We start from the raw sequence: 23,661 nt of genomic DNA on the forward strand, positions 1-23,661 counted from the left end.
AGCATGGGGGAGTCAGTGCCCTGGTGAACTTAACCTTGCCAAGTTGAACATACTCCTGAGAGTGCTATGTCCCATGTGTCTTATAACCATATAACCACATAACAATTGCAGCATGGAAACAGGCCATCTTGGCCCTTCCAGTCCATGCTGAACACTTACTCCCACCTAATCCCACTGACCCGCACTCAGCCCATAACCCTCCATTCCTTTCCTGTCCATATACCTATCCAATTTTGCTTTAAATGACAATACCAAACATGCCTCTACTACTTCTACTGGAAGCTCATTCCACACAGCTACCACTCTCTGAGTAAAGAAATTCCCCCTCGTGTTACCCTTAAACTTTTGACCCCTAACTCTCAAATCATGTCCTCTTGTTTGAATCTCCCCTACTCTCAATGGAAAAAGCCCATCCATGTCACTCCTATCTATCCCCCTCATAATTTTAAATACCTCTATCAAGTCCCCCCCTCAACCTCCTACGCTCCAATGAATAAAGATCTAACTTGTTCGATCTTTCCCTGTAACGTTGGTGCTGAAACCCAGGTAACATTCTAGTAAATCTTCTCTGTACTCCCTCTATTTTGTTGACATCTTTCCAATTCGGTGACCAGAACTGTACACAATACTCCAAATTTGGCCTCACCAATGCATTGTACAATTTTAACATTACCTCCCAACTCCTAGACTCAATGCTTTGATTTATAAAGGCCAACATACCAAAACCTTTCTTCGCCACCCTATCCACATGAGATTCCACCTTCAGGGAACTATGCACCATTATTCCTAGATCACTCTGTTCTACTGCATTCTTCAATGCCCTACCATTTACCATATATGTCCTATTTGGATTATTCCTACCAAAATGTAGCACCTCACACACCTCAGCATTAAATTCCATCTGCCATCGATCAGCCCACTCTTCTGACCGGCCTAAATCTCTCTGCAAACTTTGAAAACCCACTTCATTATCCACAATGCCACCTATCTTAGTATTATCTGCATACTTACTAATCCAGTTTACCAGCCCATCATCTAGATCATTAATGTATATGACAAACACCATTGGACCCAGTACAGATCCCTGAGGCACATCACCAGTCACCGGCCTCCAACCTGACAAACAGTTATCCACCACTACTCTCTGGCATCTCCCATCCATCCACTGGTGAATCCATTTTACTACTTCAATTTTAATACCTAACGATTAAACCTTCCTAACTAACCTTCCGTGTGGAACCTTGTCAAAGGCCTTACTGAAGTCTGTATAGACAATATCCACTGCTTTACCCTCGTCAACTTTCCTCGTAACCTCTTCAAAAAATTCAATAAGATTTGTCAAATATGACCTTCCATGCACAAATCCATGTTGACTGTTCCTAATCAGACCCTGTCTATCCAGATAATTATATATGCCATCTCTAAGAATACTTTCCATTAATTTACCCCCACTGACGTCAAACTGACAGGCCTATAATTGCTAGGTTTACTCTTAGAACCCTTTTTAAACAATGGAAACACAAGAGCAATAATTGGTTACAAGTGCTCCCCAACACATACCTCTGTCACCTGACCTATTTCATTCCGTAACAGAAGATCCAACACTGCTCCTTCTCGAGTTGGTACCTCTATGTATTGCTGCAAAAAACTATCCTGTACACATTTTACAAACTCCAAATCATCCATCCCTTTTACAGTATGAGCTTCCCAGTCTATGTGTGGAAAATTAAAATCTCCCACAATCACAACCCTGAGCTTACTACAAATATCTGCTATCTCCTTGCAAATTTGCTCCTCCAATTCTTGCTCCCCATTAGGTGGTCTATAATACACCCCTATAAGTGTTACTACACCTTTCCCATTCCTCAATTCCACCCAAATAGGCTCCCTAGACAAGCCCTCTAATATCCTGCCAGAGCATCACTGCAATATTTTCTCTGTAAAGCAACGCAACACCTCCCCCTCTTGTCCCTCCGATTCTATCACACCTGAAGCAACAAAATCCAGGAATATTTAGTTGCCAATCACACCCCTCCTGCAACCATGTTTCACTAATAGCTACAACATCATACTTCCATGCTCTAAGCTCATCCACCTTTCTTACAATGCTCCTAGCATTAAAATAAATGCATTTAAGAAATTCTCCACCTCTTCCTTTCTGTTTATCTGCAACAGTACAAAGAACTTTACTGTCTTCTTTTTCTTCCTTCTCCCATACATCTGTTCCTACCCTCTGGTTCCCCTCCTCCCCCCCCCCCCCACACACATCTAGTTTAAATCCACTGGAGCCTCTCTAGCAAACCTACCTGCAAGAATATTTGTCCCCCTCCAGTTCAGATGTAAACCGTCTCGCCAGAACAGGTCCCACCTTCCCTGGAAAACTGCTCAATTATCTATAAATCTGAAGCCCTCCCTCCTGCACCATGTCTTCAGCCACATGTTGATCTGCACTATCTTACTATTTCTAAACCCACCTGCACGTGGCACTGGTAGCAATCCTGAGATTGCTATCCTGGAGGTCCTGTTCTTTAACTTGGCACCTAGCTCCCTATACTCACCTTTCAGGACCTCCTCACTCTGCCTACCCACCTCATTGGTCCCTACATGGACCACAACATCCGGCTGCTCACCCTCCCTCGAGAATATTGAGAACTCGATCCGAGGTATCACGGACCCTGGCACCAGGGAGGCAACAGACCATCTGGGATTCTCGATCTCTTCCACAGAACCTCCTATCTGTCCCCCTATCAAATCCCCTATCACTACTGCTCTCCTCTTTTCCCTCCTTCCTTCTGAGCTGAGGGTCCAGTCTCGGTGCCAGAGACGCAACCACTGCAACTTGTTCCTGGTAGGTCATCCCCACCAACAGTATCCAAAACTGTATACTTATTGTTGATGGGAACGGCCACAGGGGTGTTTTGCTCTTCCTGTCTATTCCCCTTCCCTCTCCTGACAGTCATCCAACTACCTGTCTCCTGACTCCTAGGGGTGACTACCTCCCTGAAACTCCTGTCTATTTCTGCCTCTGCCTCCCGAATAATCTGAAGTTCATCCATCTTTGACTTCTTGGAATGCTCTTCGTACCAGAATAGCTCCCTTCTGCTTAGCAGGAGTTACCATGCCAAATGGGTCATACAGCCCTGATACTTGGTTGAGCAGTTCTCTTCATGTCAGGGGGTTTGGCGTCTGGTCTTTGATTTGCTCTTGTAGAAGGCCTTGGCAAAGTCTCATTTTTTTCTTTCTCTTCAAGAAATTGATTGCAGTCATGAAATGAAGCTCGTCCTTTTCTACTATGTAGCCCAAGCCAAGTGCTTTGTTGTCATCATCGCGCATTTGGTTTGGCAAGACCATGGTTTCTGCCTTGGACTTCTCCAGCTTGTCATGGCACTCTTTCCTCCCACTTTCCCAGAAAAGACCCAAGGCTTGAGCTCGAAACCTCCGGCCTTCAGGATTTGCTCCACATTTGCTGTGATGGATTTCAGCTGCTGTGGGATGTGAGAATATCACCAACGTAGCTGTTGTGTTGGAGCACCTGCTGCTCTTCTTTGAGGTGGATGAAAGGAGGGAGGTTAGCAGTTTCACAATGCACCCTGCTGGATTATCTCCGATGTTCACTCTTGTGATTGCATATTCCCCCAGCTCCTTGTCCTCAGAGTCTCGCCAAAGGAATCTATGCAGGTGCACTTCTCGATCTTCCAACAAAACTGAATTGTACATCTTTTTTATGTTACCCAGAGCAGCGCATACTCCACTCCTGAATCTGAGTAGGACAGTGTGATTCTGGTTGATGACGTCTGGACCTTTCATCAGCAGGTCGTTCAAGCTCACACCTCTGAACTTTTAGCTGCTGTGCCACACAAGTCTCACTGGGGTCGTGACAGAGTGTGGGTTCGGAGCAATAAGGTGACTCACATACCAGACTGGCCTGTTCCAGTTGATGACTGTGTCTTTGGACAATTTCATTGCAGCCCTTCGATCGACCATATAATGTACTTGAGCAGTATAGGCATCTTTCCACTCAGGTTCTTTGGCTAGTTGCTTTTCGGTCCTGAGAAATGTAGCCTCGACTGTTCTTTTATTGTTTGGCAAGGAATCTGGATCTTCTAACCAAGGATATCTGGCATGCCAATGTGGTTCCTTGCTGTGGCGGTCACCTGTGACATAGGTGAGGCCTCTTCTTACAACTTCAAGTTCCCTCTCTTCATTAAGAGTCATTCCTTTGTCGCCCAACTGGCAGTTTCCATAGTGGGAACCCCCACATTCTGGCTCGCATGCTGCTCCAATACTATTCCACTTCCACCACTCTAGGAAGTCCCGGTTGGTGGTTGAAGTACCTGATTTCTGGAGCTTGATGCCATCCTGTCTGTTTGGTGAAAGTTGCTCTGGGACTCTGCTGGTGAGCTCCTCGTATTTTACAGCAGCCATTCTCATTGACCTTGCAAAATGTGTCTTGGACATGTGAGCCGGCACAGACAGCTCCTCAAAGAGATCAGGATGTGCTCCTCCGACCATTTTCCCCAGTGGTCCATCCCACAGCACAAGGTCTCCAACAACTCTGGTTCTCTGAGGCGCTAGCTGACCTTCTCTAGGGCTTATGAGTAAATCTATTTCTCTGGGTATCACAAGTTCATCAAGCGGTATGTCTGGGAAGAATTTCTGCAGTTGATTCGGTGTCACATATTTGTGGACGTTTGCAATGCTGTCTAGTCCATAACAAACCAATTGGTGTGATTTGAGAGTGCTCTTGAGAGTGTTTATAATTTTCAGAAGGTATCACTTTGACTCCACTTGAATCTTCATCCCCCAAGCTCCATGGATAATGAGAGTGATTTCCTCACTTCCGAGGTTCAGTCTGCTTGCTGCCATGTGGGTTATATAATTGGTGTCTGAAGCCAAGTCAATTAATGTCCCGATTTTTTGTCCAGCATTAGCTATGACCTTGAGAAGCATCATAATCACTGGCAGCTCTTGCAACCGACTTACCACCAGAAGGCCCGGTTTATCTTTCACAGTGCTGAAGGTTCTGGATGCAGTGTTTGAAAATACATCGTGACATTGTTTGGCCAATTCTGGTGTAAGTTTGCTTTCTTTCTTTTTTCTTTTTAAATCTTTTTATTAGTTTTAAACAAACATAAATGAAACATGAATACAAAATGTTTGAGTACATAATTAATAGTTTAAATAGACATTCAGATATATAATAATAAAAATATATAACCTCTCAAACTCAGAACATTAATGAACAAAGAAGTAAAAAGAGAAAAAAAAGAAAAACCCCAAAAAAAGAGAAAAAAAAAACAAAAAAAACACTAACCAACATGGGCCATTGAATAATATTAAGTACATATACAGTAGTGCCAATAACTCCGAACCTCCATCCAATTAATTAAGGATAATATAAGTAAGGTTTAGGAAAAGACAATTCAACTCATGTGAAAATGTTGAATAAAAGGTCTCCAAGTTTCTTCAAATTTAACTGAAGGATCAAAAACCACACTTCTAATTTTCTCTAAACTCAAACAAGAAATAGTTTGAGAAAACCACTGAAATACAGTTGGAGGATTAATTTCTTTCCAATTCAATAAAATAGATCTTCTAGCCATTAATGTAACAAATGCAATCATTCGTTGAGATGAAGCGGATAAACGATTATTATCCGTCATTGATAAACCGAAAATTGCAGTAAGAGGATGCGGTTGAAAATTAATATTTAAAACTCTTGAAATAATACTGAAAATACCTTTCCAATAATTTTGTAAACAAGGACAAGACCAGAACATATGAGTCAATGAAGCAACATCAGAATGACATCTATCGCAGGTTGAGTTAAGATGAGAATAATATCGAGGCAGTTTATCCTTAGACATATGAGCTCTATGTACAACCTTAAATTGTATTAGGGCATGTTTAGCACAAATAGAGGACGAATTTACCAATAATAAATTTTTTTCCCATTGCTCAGTAGATATAGGACAATGCAACTCTTCTTGCCATTCCTTCTTAATTTTTTCTGATACATCTAACTGTAAATTCATGATCATCTTATAAATGATGGCTACTTTTGATAAGGATTAAGGGCTAAAATTCTATATGTAATGTCCAATGGACATTCTTTCGAAAAAGACCGTAACTCATTATACAAAAAATTTCTAACTTGCAAATATCTAAAAAAACATGGGTTTTAGGTAAATTATATTTATTAGATAGCTGTTCAAAGGACATAATGTTATCATCCAGAAACAGATCACTAAAACATGTTATACCTTTTGTTTTCCATAAAAGAAAAGCTTGATCCATAGATGAAGGCCGAAAAAAATAATTAGATATTATAGGACATGATAAAATAAATTTATTCAAACCAAAAAATTTACGAAATTGAAACCAAATTCGTAATGTATATCTAATTATAGGATTAGTTATCTGTTTATTCAATTTGAATAAAGAAAAAGGAAGTGAAGATCCTAAGATTGAAATCAGTGAAAAATCTTGCACAGATTTACATTCCAAATTTACCCATTGTGGGCAAGTAGCTATAGTCCATTCTTGTGTCCAGAATATTAAGTACCGTATATTGACTGCCCAATATTAAAAGTTTGGTAAAGCCAAGCCGCCCTCCTTCTTAGGCTTCTGTAAATATTTTTTGCCCAATCTAGGATTTTTGTTCTGCCACAAGTAAGAAGATATTTTAGAGTCAATAGTATCAAAAAAAGCTTTAGGAATAAAAATTGGTAATGCTTGAAATAAATATAAGAATTTAGGTAGTATCATCATCTTAATAGCATTAACTCTACCAACCAATGACAAAGATAGTGGAGACCACCTAATAGCAAGTTGCTTAATTTGATCAATTAAAGGTAAAAAGTTAACCTTAAATAAATCTTTATGTTTTTTAGTAATTTTAATACCTAGGTAAGTAAAATAATCTGTAACTATTTTATATGATAAATGTCTATAAATTGGAACTTGCATATTTAATAGAATTAGTTCACTCTTGTTAAAATTCAATTTATAACTAGAAAAATTACTAAATTGAGCAAGCAAACACAAAATAGCAGGGATAGATCTTTCAGGGTCAGATATATATAATAACAAATCATCAGCATATAATGATACTTTATAGGTCCTCTCCCCACGGGTAATACCCAGAATATTAGGTGATTCACGAATAGCTATAGCCAACGGTTCTAAAGCAATGTCAAATAGTAAAGGACTTAAAGGGCAACCTTGCCTTGTACCACGAAATAGCTGGAAAAAAAGGGGATCTTTGATTATTGGCGAAAACCGAAGCTAAAGGTTTATGGTATATTAATTTAATCCATGATATAAATTTTGAACTAAAATTAAATTGTTGCATTGTAGTAAATAAATATGGCCATTCAACTCTATCAAATGCTTTTTCAACATCTAAAGAAATAACACATTCTGGTATTTTAGATGAAGTATAAATAATATTAATTAATTTTCTAATGTTAAAAGATGAATAGCGATTTTTAATAAATCCAGTCTGATCTTCAGAAATAATTTGAGGTAATATATTTTCTAATCTAATAGCCAAAATTTTACTGAAAATCTTAAAATCCGTATTTAACAAGGATATAGGCCGATAGGATGCACATTCAGTAGGGTCTTCATCTTTTTTAAGAATTAAAGAAATAGAAGCTTCATAAAAAGACTGTGGTAATTTACCTACACTTAATGCATCTTTAAAAATTTTACAAAGCCAAGGAGAATGTACTGAAGAAAAAGATTTTAAAAATTCTACAGGAAAACCATCTGGACCAGAAGCTTTACCAGAATTCATTGAAAAAATAGCCTTTTCTATTTCAGACTCCATAACAGGTGTGTCTAAAATTACGTTATCCTCAACAGTTACTTTCGGAATATTCAATTTCCTTAAAAATTCATTTATTATAGAAGAGTCCTTAGTGAATTCTGATTGATATAAGGATTATAAAAATCTTGAAAGGCTCTATTTATTAGAATTAGTTCGTTTCCTAACTCCAGTAGAGTATGAAATAATCTGTCCACGAATATATGCTTTAAAAGTATCCCACAAAATTCCACTAGCGATCTCTGCTGTAGAATTTGTTGAGAAAAACAAATCAATTTGTTGTTTAATAAAGTTTAACAAAGTCTAAATACTGCAATAAAATAGGATTAAAACTCCAAAATTTAGCATTGATATATGAATCAGTTATTTTAATAGATAACTTCAGAGGTGCGTGATCAGATATGGTCATACAGTCATATTTACAATTAGTAACATCTGTGAGTAAATGGTGATCAATGAAAAAGTAATCAATTCTTGATTAATTATGATAAACATGGGAAAAGTATGAAAACTCTTTGTCATTAGGGTGTAGAAAACGCCAAATTTTACAAATAGCTGAATCAATCATAAAAGAGTTAATAAGAGAAGCCAATTTATTCGGAAGAGTTTGGGTGGGCTTGGATCTATCCATCACAGGGTTTAAACAACAGTTAAAATCCCCACCCATTATCAGTCTATATTGATTCAGATTAGGAAAGGATGTAAATAAGCATTTAAAAAATTCAGGACAATCAGTATTTGGAGCATAAACATTAACTAAAACAACTTTTTAATTAAAAAGTAGACCAGTTATAAGCAAAAATCTACCTTGTGGATCTGAAATTGTTTCATGATGTATAAAAGAAGTTGATGAGTCTATAAAAATAGAAACACCTCTTTTTTGGCTTGCGAATTTCCGTGATACTGTTGGCCCTTCCAAAACCTAAAAAAATGTTGACTATCCACCTTCCTTACATGAGTCTCCTGCACAAAAATAACACTGGCATTCATTCTATGGAATACTTTGAATATTTTTTTCCATTTGATCAGATGATTTAAACCATTAGTATTCCAAGAAACAAAATTAATAATCCTATCCATATTGACAATATTTATTACAGTTAACACATAAGTTTAAAAAAAAAGTGAACTCATGAACCCGGAAGAAGGAAGTGAGTTCAAGGAGAAACCGGAAGTCACGGCACTGCAACCATTTTTGTAGTTTCATATAGGCCCATGAAATAAAATTATTCAAAAAGCAAGCAAAAAGAGAAAAAAGAAAAAGAAAAATCCCCCTCCCTCCACCCTCGAAACCCCAGGAAAAAAGCCAAAAAGAGGCAAGCAGGCAATCTAATACTAAAATTACCCCCGTGTCTCAGGACGGCAACTCAGACAAAAAAAAATTGAAAAAAATACGAACAACCCATATTATAAGAAAGGGTTAATATAACAAAAGTTAAAATATAAAATTAGTATTGTATATATATAACAAAAGGGTTAAAAAATTAAATTGATAAAACCCATAAATAAATAATACTAAATTAGTATTTTAAATGAGAGTTTAAAACTTTCAAACTCATCAAAACGGATATGACGTTCCAAGCACTAGAGTCTGTCGGGAAGAAGAAACGCCATTTTATTATTTTTTTTTAAATCTTAATATTTCAATGTTAAAAATATAAAAAAGCTTATACAAACTTAAAAAAAGGAACCCTAATCAGTTATTTTCAAGGTTAATAGATTAATAAAATATTAAAAAAAATAAAATCAGAATAAACCAAAAAAAGAGAACTTTTACAATATATAAAATATACATGTCAGCCATACCTAAAAAAAACCCATCATTCAGTAAGAGATCGAAATTTATAGGCTAATTATTACATTAGTCAACCCGATAGAGTATCATTCTTCCAAAAAACTTTGAGCGTCCGCTGGAGATTTAAACAGCCGAACAGTTCCGTCTTCAGAAGTAACTCTCAGATGTGCTGGAAATAACAGCACTTGCTTGTAGCTTTTCTGGTGAAATTTGGTCTAAAAGCCATTCTTGCCCTTAAAACTTCAGGGCTATAATCTTCCAAAATACGAAATTTAAATTCTCAAAAGTTAATCATACCCTTTTTCCTAGCCGCCCAAATCAGATGCTCTTTGGTATGAGGGTAATGGATTCGGAGAATTACATGCCGTGGTTTATCTGAATCAGAATGATAGCGAGAGATACGGTGTGCACGATCGATTATTGGAAGAGAGTCCAGAACTTCTGAACCGAAGACATCCATTAGAAGTTTAGAAAAGAAAACGGTAAGATCACCGCTCTCAAATTTTTCCAGAATCCCAATTAGCCGAAGATTTTGTCTTCGAGAGCGATTTTCAAGATCAGTAACTTTAGATTTATAACGATCCATCTGTTGAGAAGTCGAAGCTTGCTCTTGTTGCAAAGTTTCGATAATATGTTCTTTCTTGCGAGCGGCTTCTTCAAGTACCAAAATACTTGCTTGTTGTTTTTGTAGTTCCAGTGTAAGTGTTTTAAGTTCTCCTTGGAATGATTTTAAACGCTCATCAAACACAAAAAGCTGTTCGGTTACTTTTCTCTCCAGACCTGCAAATTGATCTTCTATAAGCTTTACAATAGTTTCTAAAGTTATCGGTTCTTTCGTCTGTTTCGATTCTTTTACTTTAGACATTTCAGCGAGTTGAAAATAGATCGAATAGTTAAAAAGAAAAATTCTGTATGTTTAAACCACTTTAGAATAAGTATAAAAAGATCATTTAAGGGGTGTTTGTAGTTTAAAAAGACATAAAAGGTTTGGAGCAAAGCCGAAAGCGGTTTACTCCATAAGCGCAATCTTGAGACCTCTTAAGTTTGCTAAAGAACTCTCTCGATCCTCTATATTTCTTCCTGCCTTTATCTTTCTCTGGACCAAATCTGCTCTTTTTCTGACCTACGCTGCTTTTCTTTATTTCAGTATTGGGGCACAGATAGTAATGATGCTCAGGAGTATGCTTCTTGCATCCTTGCAGTCTTGGTTTTTACACAGATAGGCAGGTTTGCAGTATGAACTGTCATCATGAACCTCGAGACACCTCTTGCATGCCCGCAACTTTCTTACTGCAGCTTTTTTCTCTGGTAGCTTTAGCACTCAAAACTGTTTGCAAAAGTAGAGTTTCCTCTTGTGCTTTCCATCACTGCAGACTACACACCCTATAAGGTCGTCACCTGACTTAGTACACTTGGTTCTGGCATGTTTTGGCTCAGCCCTGGTTTCTCTTCTACTTGGCTCTTCATCCCTCAGTTGCTCGAGCTGCTCATATATGCTCTCTTGCCCTTTGAGGAATCCAAGAGACTGTCAAACCGATTATCTTGTGCCACAGCATTTCTCCTGTCAGCGACATAGACCAGCCATTCCTTTTTGAGTTTCTGGAAGTTTACTTTCAATTGATCATATCATCAGTGGATTTTTGATAGTACCCATGTCTCCAAGGTCACTCAAGTCTTGAAGTGCCTTCTCCACAGTTTGAATTAATTCCACTATTTTCCGTGGCTGAGAATTTCTGGCAGCTGGTATTTTCCAGTAACTCTTCCACTATTTCAATAGCAATGCACGTTCGATTTCCATAGCGGTTTTCTAGAAGATGTCATCTGCAATGTTATAAGTAGTGAGGCGAATGTCTCTTCTGGTGAGACCACACCTGGAGTACTGTGTACAGTTTTGGTCTCCAAATTTGAGGAAGAACATTCCTGCTATTGAGGGAGTGCAGCGTAGGTTCATGGGGTTAATTCCCAGGATGGCAGGACTGTCGTATGTTGAAAGATTGGAGTGACTGGGCTTGTATACACTGGAATTTAGAAGGATGAGAGGGAATCTGGTTGAAACATATAAGATTATTAAGGGATTGGACACACTAGAGGCAGGAAACATGTTCCCGATGTTGGGGGAGTCCAGAACCAGAGGCCACAGTTTAAAAGTAAGGGATAGGCCATTTAGAACAGACTTGAGGAAAAACTTTTTCACCCAGAGAATTGTGGATCTCTGGAATGCTCTGCCTCAGAAGGCGATGGAGGCCAATTCTCTGGATGCTTTCAAGAAAGAGTTAGATAGAGCTCTTAAAGATAGCGGAGTCAAGGGATATGGGGAGCAGGAACAGGGTACTGATTGTGGATGATCAGTCATGATCACTTTGAATGGCGGTGCTGGCTCGAAGGGCCAAATGGCCTACCCCTGCACCTATTGTCTATTGATTTTGTCGTCAAGACTGTCCAGTAGTTGAACCTTTTACACTTCTCTTGAACCGGTCGGCTCTCCTTGCCTCTGGAGTGCTTCCCAGTCCTTTCTCCACCTGCGAAAATCACGTTTGCTGCCAGTAAACTTAGGAAGGGCTGTTGGTTTCAATCTGATGGCTGGTGTTGGCAAATTGGAGGAAAAGCCCAACACTGTCGGTGTTAGTCTTTCAGCATTCTCCTTTCTCCTTGCCTGTATTAAGTGGGCCTTCTTGGAAACCAACTTGGGGATGTGGAGTTCAAGCCCCTTTAGCTGATTCTGAAGGTCCTTCTGATCCCCGGCGGGATCCATCGTTTCCACCGACCTCTTTTGCTGTCTTTACCAGTTCTTGCAGGTGGTTAAACATGAAGTCATATGCCTCCTGGTTGCCATCAGGTTGTACAGCAGCGACATGTTTACATTCATCCTCTGCTGCTTGTAGTCAGACAGACAGACATATTTTATTAATCCTGAGGGAAATTGGGTTTCATTACAGCCGCACCAACCATGAATAGTTAAGAAATATAGCAATATAAAACCATAAATAATTAAATAATAATAATGTTAATCATGCCAAGTGGAAATAAGTCCAGGACCAGCCTATTGGCTCAGGGTGTCTGACACTCCGAGGGAGGAGTTGTAAAGTCTAATGGCCACAGGTAGGAATGACTTCCTATGACGCTCAGTGTTACATCTCCGTGGAATGAGTCTCTGGCTGAATGTACTCCTGTGCCTAACCAGTACATTATGGAGTGGATGGGAGACATTGTCCAAGATGGCATGCAAATTGGACAGCATCCTCTTTTCAGACACCACCGTCAGAGAGTCCAGTTCCACCCCCACAACATCACTGGCCTTACGAATGAGTTTGTTGATTCGGTTGGTGTCTGCTACCCTCAGCCTATTGCCCCAGCACACAACAGCAAACATGATAGCACTGGCCACCACAGCCTCACAGAATATCCTCAGCATCGTCCAGCAGATGTTAAAGGACCTCAGTCTCCTCAGGAAATAGAGATGGCTCTGACCCTTCTTGTAGACAGCCTCAGTGTTCTTTGACCAGTCCAGTTTATTGTCCATTCATATCCACAGGTATTTGTAATCCTCCACTAAGTCCACACTGACCCCTTAGATGGAAACAGGGGTCACCGATGTCTTAGCCCTCCTCAGGTCCACCACCAGCTCCTTAGATTTTTTCACATTAAGCTGCAGATGATTCTGCTCGCACCATGTGACAAAGTTTCCCACTGTAGTCCTGTATTCAGCCTCATCTCCCTTGCTGATACATCCAACTATGGCAGAGTCATAAGAAAACTTCTGAAGATGGCAAGACTCTGCGAACAATTCAGCATTTCCAAAGTTGGTCCAAAGAATCTCCTGGATTAGGCTTCTGACCTCCTTTAGTTTCAACTCACACCCATTTGCCGGGTCGGCTTTTTGCTCTTCAGTTAACACAGCTACTTCCTTTGTGTTCAGCTCCGCATCCACTTCTGCAATGAATCCAGCCACCACATCATCATTAGCTTTCATGACTTTCTTGGCTTCTCTTGTGAGTTCATTGAAACTGACTCTAAGCTCCACTTCAGACATGTCTTCAGAGGTCCTGGTAATACTGTTGGCCAGACGAGAAAATAATCTTTTTGCTGTTGTTCGCTCTACCTTGAGTTGCTCAACTGATTTCCCAATAGCTTGATCAGCCATGTTTGATTTCCTCTGCAAGCTGTTCACAAGTGAGAAGGTAAGAACAAACTTTTAATGATGCTTTAATGTTGTTTTATCATAACTTGATTTTCTTCCTTTTTCAGGATTCCAGGTTATTGCTGGTGAAATAGTGCAGGTTATTCCAGGTGAAAACCTGGCCAGTAGGAGCCATCTCTGCTCTTCAAGACTGCTTTGAGCACACTTATTGGCACATGTTCAGGGAAGCTGCAATCAATGGCGACTTTACCAACTTAGAGGAGTACACATCATCAGTGACCAGCTACATCAGCAAGTGCATTGATGATGTTACTCTGTCCAAGACTATCACTACACACAATAACCAGAAGCCATGGATGACCGCAGAGGTGCATGCGCTGCTGAGGACCCGCGACTCCGCCTTCAGAGCAGGCAACAAGGCAGCTGTAACAACAGCGAGGGCCACACTGTCCCGAGCCATCAGAAGGGCAAAGCGTGCACACGCCCAGCTAATCCACAGCCACTTCCAGGACAGCGGCAACACGCAGCGCATGTGGAAGTGCATCCAGGACATCACCAATTACAGGACAACATCACCTGACTGTGCAGGTGATGCCTCCCTCTCAGATGTGCTGAATAACTTCTACACTCGATTTGAGGCAGAAAATGACATGGCGGTGAGTAAGTCCACCTACAAATGACCAGGTGCTGTGTCTCACCATGGCCGATGTGAGAAGAACCCTGTGCAGGGTCAACCCACGGAAGGCTGCTGGACCAGACAACATTTCTGGTAGAGTGCTCAGAGGATGTGCAGACCAGCTAGCAGATGTTCTCACTGACATCTTCAACATCTCCCTGAGCAGCGCCACCGTTCCAATGTACTTCAAGGCCGCCACCATCATCCCCGTGCTGAAGAAGTCTTCAGTGTCCTGCCTAAATGACTACCATCCCGTTGCACTTACATCCATCATCATGAAGTGTTTCGAAAGGCTCGTCATGAGGCATATTAAGACCCTGCTATCCTCCTCACTGGACCCCCTGCAGTTTGCGTACCATCCCAACCGCTCAACACATGACGCCATTGCCACCACCCTCCACCTGGCCCTAACCCACCTGGACAAAAAAGATACATACGTTCGGATGCTGTTCATAGACTTCAGTTCAGCATTCAACACAATCATCCCTCAGAAACTGATTGGAAAGCTGAGCCCACTGGGCCTGAACACCTCCCTCTGCAACTGGATCCTAGACTGCCTGACTGGGAGACCTCAGTCAGTCCAGATCGGGAGCAGCATCTCCAACACCATCACACTGAGCACGGGGGCCCCCCAGGACTGTGTGCTCAGTCCACTGCTGTTCACTCTGCTGATCCATGACTGTGCTGCAACACACAGCTCGAACCATATCATTAAGTTCGCTGACGACACGACTGTGGTGGGTCTCATCAGCAAGAACGAGGAGTCAGCTTACAGAGAGGAGCTAACGGACTGGTGCAGAGGCAACAACCTGTCTCTTAATGTGAACAAAAGAGATGGTTGTTAACTTCAGGAGGGCACGGAGCGACCACTCCCTGCTGAACATCGACAGCTCCTCGGTAGAGATCGTAAAGAGCACCAAATTTCTTGGTGTTCACCTGACGAAGAATCTCACCTGGTCGCTCAACACCAGCTCCATAGCAAAGAAAGCTCAGCAGCGTCTCTACTTTCTATGAAGGCTGAGGAAAGTCCATCTCCCACCCCCCATCCTCATCACATTCTGCAGGGGTTGTATTGAGATCCTGCATCACTGCCTGGTTCGGAAATTGCACCACTTCGGATCGCAAGACCCTGCAGCGGATAGTGAGGTCAGCTGAGAAGATCATCGGGGTCTCTCTTCCCGCCATCACGGACATTTACACTACACTCTGCATCCGCAAAAGAAACAGCATTATGAAGGATTCCATGCATCCCTCATACAATCTTTTCTCCCTCCTGCCGTCTGGGAAAAGGCTCTGAAGCATTCGGGCTCTTACAACCAGACCATGTAACAGTTTCTTCCCCCAAGCTGTCAGACTCCTCAATATCCAGAGCCTGGACTGACACCTTGCCCTATTGTTCTGTTTATTATTTATTGTAATGCCTGCACTGTTTTTGTACACTTTATGCAGTCCTGTGTAAGTCTGTAGTCTAGTGTAGCTTTCTCTGTTGTTTTTTTACGTAGTTCAGTCTAGTTTTTGTACTGTGTCATGTAACACCTTGGTCCTGAAAAACTTTGTTTCATTTTTACTATGTACTGTACCAGCAGTTATGGTCGAAATGACAATAAAAGTGACTTGACTTGACTTGACTTGCTCCTGCTGTTCCAGCTGAAAGCTCCGAGGTTTCTGTTTCCTGGTCCTCCAGTTTCTCAGTCAAGCAGTTTTTTCACTGTCAAGTCAGAGTTCTTCTTCTTCTTTGAACATGAAGACTGAATGCACCTACCTGAAGGTTTTTTAAACCAGATTCCACCTAATGACTAAATAACTTTTCCTTTTTCCTCCTTTTATTTTTCACAAGTGCGGCAGTTCCTTTAGTTCCATCAGTCATTAGTCCTTAGTCCTTAGTCAAAAGTAACAAAGTCATTAGTCAAAAGTCATAAGGTGAAAAAACTGGCTGCCTCTCAGACTTTGTAGACGAATTCCAACCTGCATAGTCTCCATTTCTCTAATGGACCATTATGGTCTCCGACCGTTATGTTTTCAAATAAGGCAAACCTTCCCGAAGGTTCGCGAGATCTTGCGCCGTTTCCAAGAAGTGCCTGCATGCAATGATCCTCGTGATGAAGCTAGCGCTAACCCAAACACAGTGACAGCAGTGCTCTTTTCCATGAAACAGTCTCTCAAGTTATTTAAAGTTCCTCATCCTACCGCAAATTCCAATGCTGCTCCCAGACTGCCACTGTGATGCTGCGGGGTTCCCCCCAATGTTCCGGGCCAAAGCAGTACTTAGGCATTGGGTTCCGGTCTATCAGTGGATTCTTGCTATTACTTTTTAAATTTTATTTTCTTTTCTCTCTAGGTCCCAATACTTTCTAGAAACTCAAGTTTGACAACGAGTGTTTGATACAGATACAGAAAGGATGTTTCTGATGTCTGGGAATCTTCTATCAAGAGGCCAATCAAAGGATAATAGAGAGCCAATGGATTTTAAAAAAGGATCTCAAGCTTTCTCAGCAGGTATGACAAATAAACTCTTCTTGCGCTTCCAGCTGGGTACAGGTATCAATTATAACCGTTGTTTTGATGACAAACTCCACCCTGTTCATCAGGGATACCTGTAACCAGCTGGAAGACCAAGAAGAGTTTATTTGCTGGTGGATTTTGCTTATTTAGATATTTGACCAGGAACTGTGCATGAGGCTGCTAAAGAAGATGAGAGCCCATGGTATTACAGTAAAGATATCAGCATGGATAGAAGATTGGCTTACTGCAGGAGGAAAAGGATCAAAATAAAGGGGGCTCATTCTAGTTGGCTGCGGTGAATAGTTATGTTCTGCAAGGGTCTGTGGTCGGAAGTGCTTCTTTTCATGTTATATGCGAATGATTTGGCTGACAGAATTGATGCCCTTCCGGCCAGGTTTTTGGATGATATGAAGATAGGTGGACAATAAACAGTAGTTGCAGGAGTAGGCCATTTGGCCCTTCTAGCCAGCACCGCCATTCACTGTGATCATGGTTGATCATACACAATCAGTACCCCATTCCTGCTCTCTCCCCATATCCCTTGACCCTGCTATCTATAAGAGCTCTATCTAACTCTCTCTTGAATGCATCCAGAGACTTGGCCTCCACTGCCTTCTGGGACAGAGCATTCCACATATCCACCACTCTCTGGGTGAAAAAGTTTTTCCACATCTCCGTTCTAAATGGCCTACCCCTTATTCTTAAACTGCGGCCTCTAGTTCTGGACTCACCCATCAGCGGGAACATGCTTCCTGCCTCCAGCGTGTCCAATCCCTTAATAATCACAATCAGAGCCTCATACAGACCTATTTCATTATTGAATGTTGATGCTAAGATTCTGCCAAAGATAATGTCCAATCGGTTGGAAAGTATTTTGGGTAAAATTATTTTTAAAGATCAAACAGGTTTTATAAAGGGTCGCTATTCTTTTTCAAATGTTCGGAGACTATTTACCATTATATATTCGCCCTCTTCTACAACTCCACAATGCGTTGTATCTTTGAATGCTGAAAAAGCATTTGATCAAGTCAAATGGAAATATTTATTCAATGTTTTAGAAAAATTTGGTTTTGGTGTTAATTTAAATAATTGGATTAAAATGATATATAAAGCTCCTATTGCTACTGTTGTCACTAACAACTGTAGGTCTCCTTTTTTTATTTAATTTAATATTAGAACGCCTTGTTATTGCTCTTCATGAAGCCAAAAATATTCATGGGATTTTAGTGAATGAGACCATGCACAAGATCACTCTTTACGCTGACAATTTATTGGTTTATATATCTAAGCCTGATGAATCTATTCCTGCTTTACTAAATTTATTTAACAAATTTGGAGATTTTTCAGGATATAAAATAAATTTTAGTAAAAGTGAATTGCTTCTTTAAATGAATCTGTCTCTATATATGATAATATTCCCTTTAAAGTTACGGACTCTTTTAGATATTTAGCTGTTATAATTACTAAAAAATATAAGGATCTTTATAAAGCCAATTTTGTTCCCTTAGTGGACTTTATGAAGTATTTATTTAGTAGGTGGAGTCCACTTACATTTTCACTTGTTGGTCATATTCATATAGTTAAAATGATGATTTTACCAAAATTTTTATATTTATTTCAGAATATTCCTGTTTTTTTTTACTAAGAAGTTTTTCTGATCGGATTGCATCTATTATTCTATCTTTTATTTGTAATAATAAAAGACCAAGAATTGGAAAGACCAATTGGTCCCTCAGAGAATCAGAGTGGACAGCTATGAGTGGAGCCGAAAGAGATGGGGGAGATTTTGAACAATTTCTTTTCTTCGGTATTCACTAAGGAGAAGAATATTGAATTGTGTCAGGTAAGGGAAATAAGTAAGGAAGTTATGGAAACTATGACAATTAAAGAGGAGGAAGTACTGGCACTTTTAAGGAATATAAAAGTGGATAAATCTCCAGGTCCTGACAGGATATTCCCCAGGACCTTGAGGGAAGTTGGTGCAGAAATAGCAGGGGCTCTGACAGAAATATTTCAAATGTCATTAGAAACGGGGATGGTGCCGGAGGATTGGGGTATTGCTCATGTGGTTCAATTGTTTAAAAATGGTTCTAAGAGTAAACCTAGCAATTATAGGCCTGTCAGTTTGACATCAGTGGTGGGTAAATTAATGGAAAGTATTTTTAGAGGTGGTATATATAATTATCTGGATAGACAGGGTCTGATTAGGAATAATCAGCATGATTTGTGCCCGAAATGTCATGTTTGACAAATCTTACTGAATTTTTTGAACAAGTTACAAGAAAAGTTGACAAGGGTAAAGCAGTAGATATTGTCTATATGGACTTCAGTAAGGCCTTTGACAAGGTTCCGCACTGAAGGTTAGTTGGCAAGGTTCAATCATTAGGTATTAATATTGAAGTAGTAAAATGGATTCAACAGTGGCTAAATGGGAGATGCCAGAGAGTAGTGGTGGATAACTGTTTGTCAGGTTGGAGGCCGGTGACTAGTGGTGTGCCTCAGGGATCTGTAATGTATATGACAAACAACACTGGACCCAATAATGATCTGGATGATGAGGTAGTGTGCAGATGATACTAAGGTAGGTGGCATTGTGGATAATGAAGTAGGTTTACAAAGCTTGCAATGAGATTTGGGCCAGTTAGAAGAGTGGGCTGAAAGATGGCAGATGGAGTTTAATGCTGAAAAGTGTGAGGTGCTACATTTTGGGAGGAATAATCCAAACAGGACATACATGGTAAATGGTAGGGCATTGAAGAATGCAGTAGAACAGAGTGATCTAGGAATAATGGTGCATAGTTCCCTTAAGGTGGAATCTCATGTGGATAGGGTGGTGAAGAAAGCTTTTGGTATGCTGGCCTTTATAAATCAGAGCATTGAGTATAGGAGTTGAGATGCAATGTTAAAATTGTACAAGGCATTGGTAAGGCCGAATTTGGATTATTGTGTACAGTTCTGGTCACCGAATTATAGGAAAGATATCAACAAAATAGAGAGAGTACAGAGAAGATTTACTAGAATGTTACCTGGGTTTCAGCACCTAAGTTACAGGGAAAGATCGAACAAGTTAGGTCTTTATTCTTTGGAGCATAGAAGGTTGAGGGGGAACTCGATAGAGGTAGTAAAATAATGAGGGGGATAGATCGAGTTAACATGGATAGGCTTTTTCCATTGAGAGTAGGCGAGATTCAAACAAGAAGACATGATTTGAGAGTTAGGGGGCAAAAGTTTAAGGGTAACACAAGGGGGAATTTCTTTACTCAGGGAGTGGTAGCTGTGTGGAATGAGCTTCCAGTAGAAGTGGTAGAGGCAGGTTCGGTATTGCCATTTAAAGTAAAATTGGATAGGTATATGGACAGGAAAGAAATGGAGGGTTATGGGCTGAGTGCGGGCCAGTGGGACTAGGTGAGTGTAAGCATCGGCACGGACTAGAAGGGCCGAGTTGGCCTGTTCATGCTGTAATTGTTATATGGTTATAAGAATTAGTAAATGTCATTTACAAAAGTTGAAAAAGGATGGAGGTCTTGCTTTGCCTAATCTAAGAATGTATTACTGGGCTGTTAATTTGCGATACATGTCCTTTCGATTATATTGGGTTGATAGGAATGATCGGCCAATTTGGGTAGACCTGGAACTGAGAACTGTGAAAGAATTTTATTTAACCTCATTATTGGGAGTTGCTTTACCTATACAATTAGCTAAAGTTGCTAATTTAAACCTATATCCTGTGGTTAAGCACTCTTTACAAATTTGGCTCCAGTTCCGCAATTTTTTTAGTCTTAAAAAATTTAAACTTTGTAGTTTAATTTGCCGTAATTACTTTTTTAAACCTTCTTTGAGTGATCCAATCTTTTTACTTTGGAAAAATAAAGGTATTAATTCTTTTTTGGATTTATTTAAAGAAGGCAGATTGATGTCTTTTGAACAATTAGTCGATAAATATTCTCTCTCATATTCACACTTTTTACAATACCTTCAACTTAGACATTTTTTACAAAAATATTTAAGTAATTTTCCTTACATATTGGAGGCTGACCTGTTAGATACTATTTTGAGTGTGAACCCTTCGATGCAGGGTTCTATTGGAAGAATTTATAATTTATTATTACAATGGGATAAGCGTCCTTTATTTAAGATTAAACAAGATTGGGAAAAGGAACTCAATTTGACTTTTATATGGGAGGATTGGGTGTGGATTCTGAAGCTGGTTAACTCTTCTTCGATCTGTGCTAGTCATTCACTGATTCAATTTAAAATTGTACATCATTATCATTTGACGAAGGAGAGGCTCTCTAAAATATTTCCCAATGTTGATAGTTATTGTGATAGATGTAAAACTGAGATAGCTACATTGAAACACATGTTCTGGTCATGTTCTATACTAGAACAGTTCTGGAAGTCAGCCTTTTCCACAATTTCTAAAGCACTCAGAATTAACCTACAACCTAATAAATTGACTGGGCTTTTTGGAATATTTCCTCAAAATATCCATGGTATTTCTGTGTCTGACGAACTTGTTATTGCATTTATTACATTGATAGCTAGGAGAGCCATTTTGTTGAAGTGGAGAAAAATATCAGCTCCTACTTTGTCACAATGGTTCTCTCAAGTGATGCTATGTCTTAGTTTGGAGAAAATTAGAAGTTGAACCTTTGTACCTTTATTTGATTTTTTGAAAAGATGGGGCTCATTTGCTCACTATTATCATTTGAGCTAACTGATAGAGCTTCTCCACGATCTAATTGTAAATTTTTTTGATATATCTTTCTTTCTTGCTGGCGGTTTGATGTTTATTTTTAGAAGCTTTTTGTATGATGCATGGCTCAGTGGTTGTACCCCTAATGGGCTTTTCCCTCCACTTTTTTGCTTAGTAGGGTTTTTTTTTAATTCACAAAATTTTCAATCTTTAAGATAATTTTTTTTCCTTGAGGCAATGTAAGTGCTGTTACTTCAATGTACTTGTGTTATTTATGAATAATATAATAAAAAGATTTGAAAAGAAGATAGGTGGAGGGGCAGGTAGCGTTGAGGAAGCTGGAAGTCTGCAGAAGGACTCAGATTGAGTGAATGGTCAAAGTGGCAGATATAATAGTGTAGAGAAGTGCATGGTCATGCATTTTAGTAGAAGGAATTAAGGCAAACACTATTTTCTCAACAGGGAGAAAATTCAGAAATCAGAGGTACAAAGGGACTTGGGAGGCCAATCTGAGGATAAGGGCTAAACCATTTAAGGATCAGAAGAAGAGAAATTTTATATTTTAGAACAGTGAACCTATGAAGCTCTCTAACACTCAAGGAGGATTAAATACTAGATATTGAAGAGGTCAACACAAGAAGAAAGCCAGTAGAGAATTGCATTTGGATGATCAGTCACAATAATTTCAAATAATGAAAAGTCTCAAAGGGTAGAACAGCCTCAGCCTTTCTTAGTTTCTAAAGGGAGGCATCACAGGAGGCAGATTCATATATCCAGTAGTTATATGTGCAGGCTTCTTTCAGGAGGGCGAATTCAAGGAAAGCATCCAGACCGGATGGGGTACCTGACTAAAGGCCTGTACTGATCAACTGGCTGATGTGTCCACTGAGATCTTTACCCTCTCACTTTGGGAGTGTGTAGAACCTAATGCTTCAAGCAGACTTCACTGACACTAGTGCTCAAGAAGAACATGGTGACCCGTCTCAATGACTATCACCCAGATACACTTACATCCACAGTGATGAAGTGTTTTGAGAGGCTGCTGATAAAACATATCAGCTCCTGCCTGAGAGGTAACTTGGATCTGCTCCAATCTGCCTAACGAAGCAATAAGTTCACAGCAGATGCCATCTCACTGGCTCTTCAATCAACCCTGGAACATCTGGGCAGCAAAGATACATTAATCAGAATGTTCTTTATCAATTATGACTCAACATTTAATATCATCATTCCTTCAAAACTAATCGATAAGCTCCAAGATCTTGGCCTCAATGCCTCCTTACGCAATTGGATTCTGGATCTCCTCACTTGTCAGTTCGGATCAGCAAAAACATCTCCTCCACTGTCTCCATCAGGACAGGTGCACCACAGCGATGTGTGCTTAGCCCTCTGCTCTACTCGCTTTACAACTTTGACTGTGTTGCTAACTACAGCTTCAACACCATAAGTAAGTTTGCTGATGAGAACACTGTTGTGGTCCGTAAAGGTAGTGATGAAACAGCACAGAGTAAGGAAATTGAAAATTTGGCTGAGTGATGTCATAACAATAGCCTCTCACCCAAATGTCAGAAAGACCAAGAAATTGATTGTGGATTTCAGGAGTGGGAAAGCAGAAGTCCATGGGACAGTCCTCATCAGAGGATCAGAGGTGGACAGGGTTAGCAAATTCCTTGGTGTTAATTTTCAGAGGATCTATCCTGGACCCAGCATGTAAATGCAACTGTAAAGAAAATACTTCTATTTCTTTAGGAGTCTGCAGAGATTCAACATGACATCAAAAACTTTGACAAACTTCTATAGATGTGTAGTGGAGAGTGTATTGACTGGCTGCATCATGGCTTGGTATGGGAACACCAATGCCTATGAAGGGAAAATCCTACAAAAGGTAGTGAATTCTGCCCAGACATCATGAGTAAAGCCCTCTCAACCATTGAGCACATCTACATGAAACGTTGCCATAGAAAAACAGCATCCATCAAAGATCCTCACCACTCAGGACATACTTTTTTCTCGCTGCTACCAT

The 23,661-nt window shown here is 40.0% G+C and overlaps 1 protein-coding gene across 5 annotated transcripts in view; it reads right to left on the bottom strand.

The window, feature by feature from the left end:
- lrrc31 (leucine rich repeat containing 31) overlaps positions 1–23,661 on the bottom strand; it is a 251,951-nt gene that overhangs the window by 208,656 nt on the left and 19,634 nt on the right. The gene's annotated exons all lie outside the window — the stretch shown is intronic.

Source organism: Hypanus sabinus, chromosome 2 (assembly GCF_030144855.1).
Source record: "Hypanus sabinus isolate sHypSab1 chromosome 2, sHypSab1.hap1, whole genome shotgun sequence".
NCBI lineage: Eukaryota > Metazoa > Chordata > Chondrichthyes > Myliobatiformes > Dasyatidae > Hypanus > Hypanus sabinus.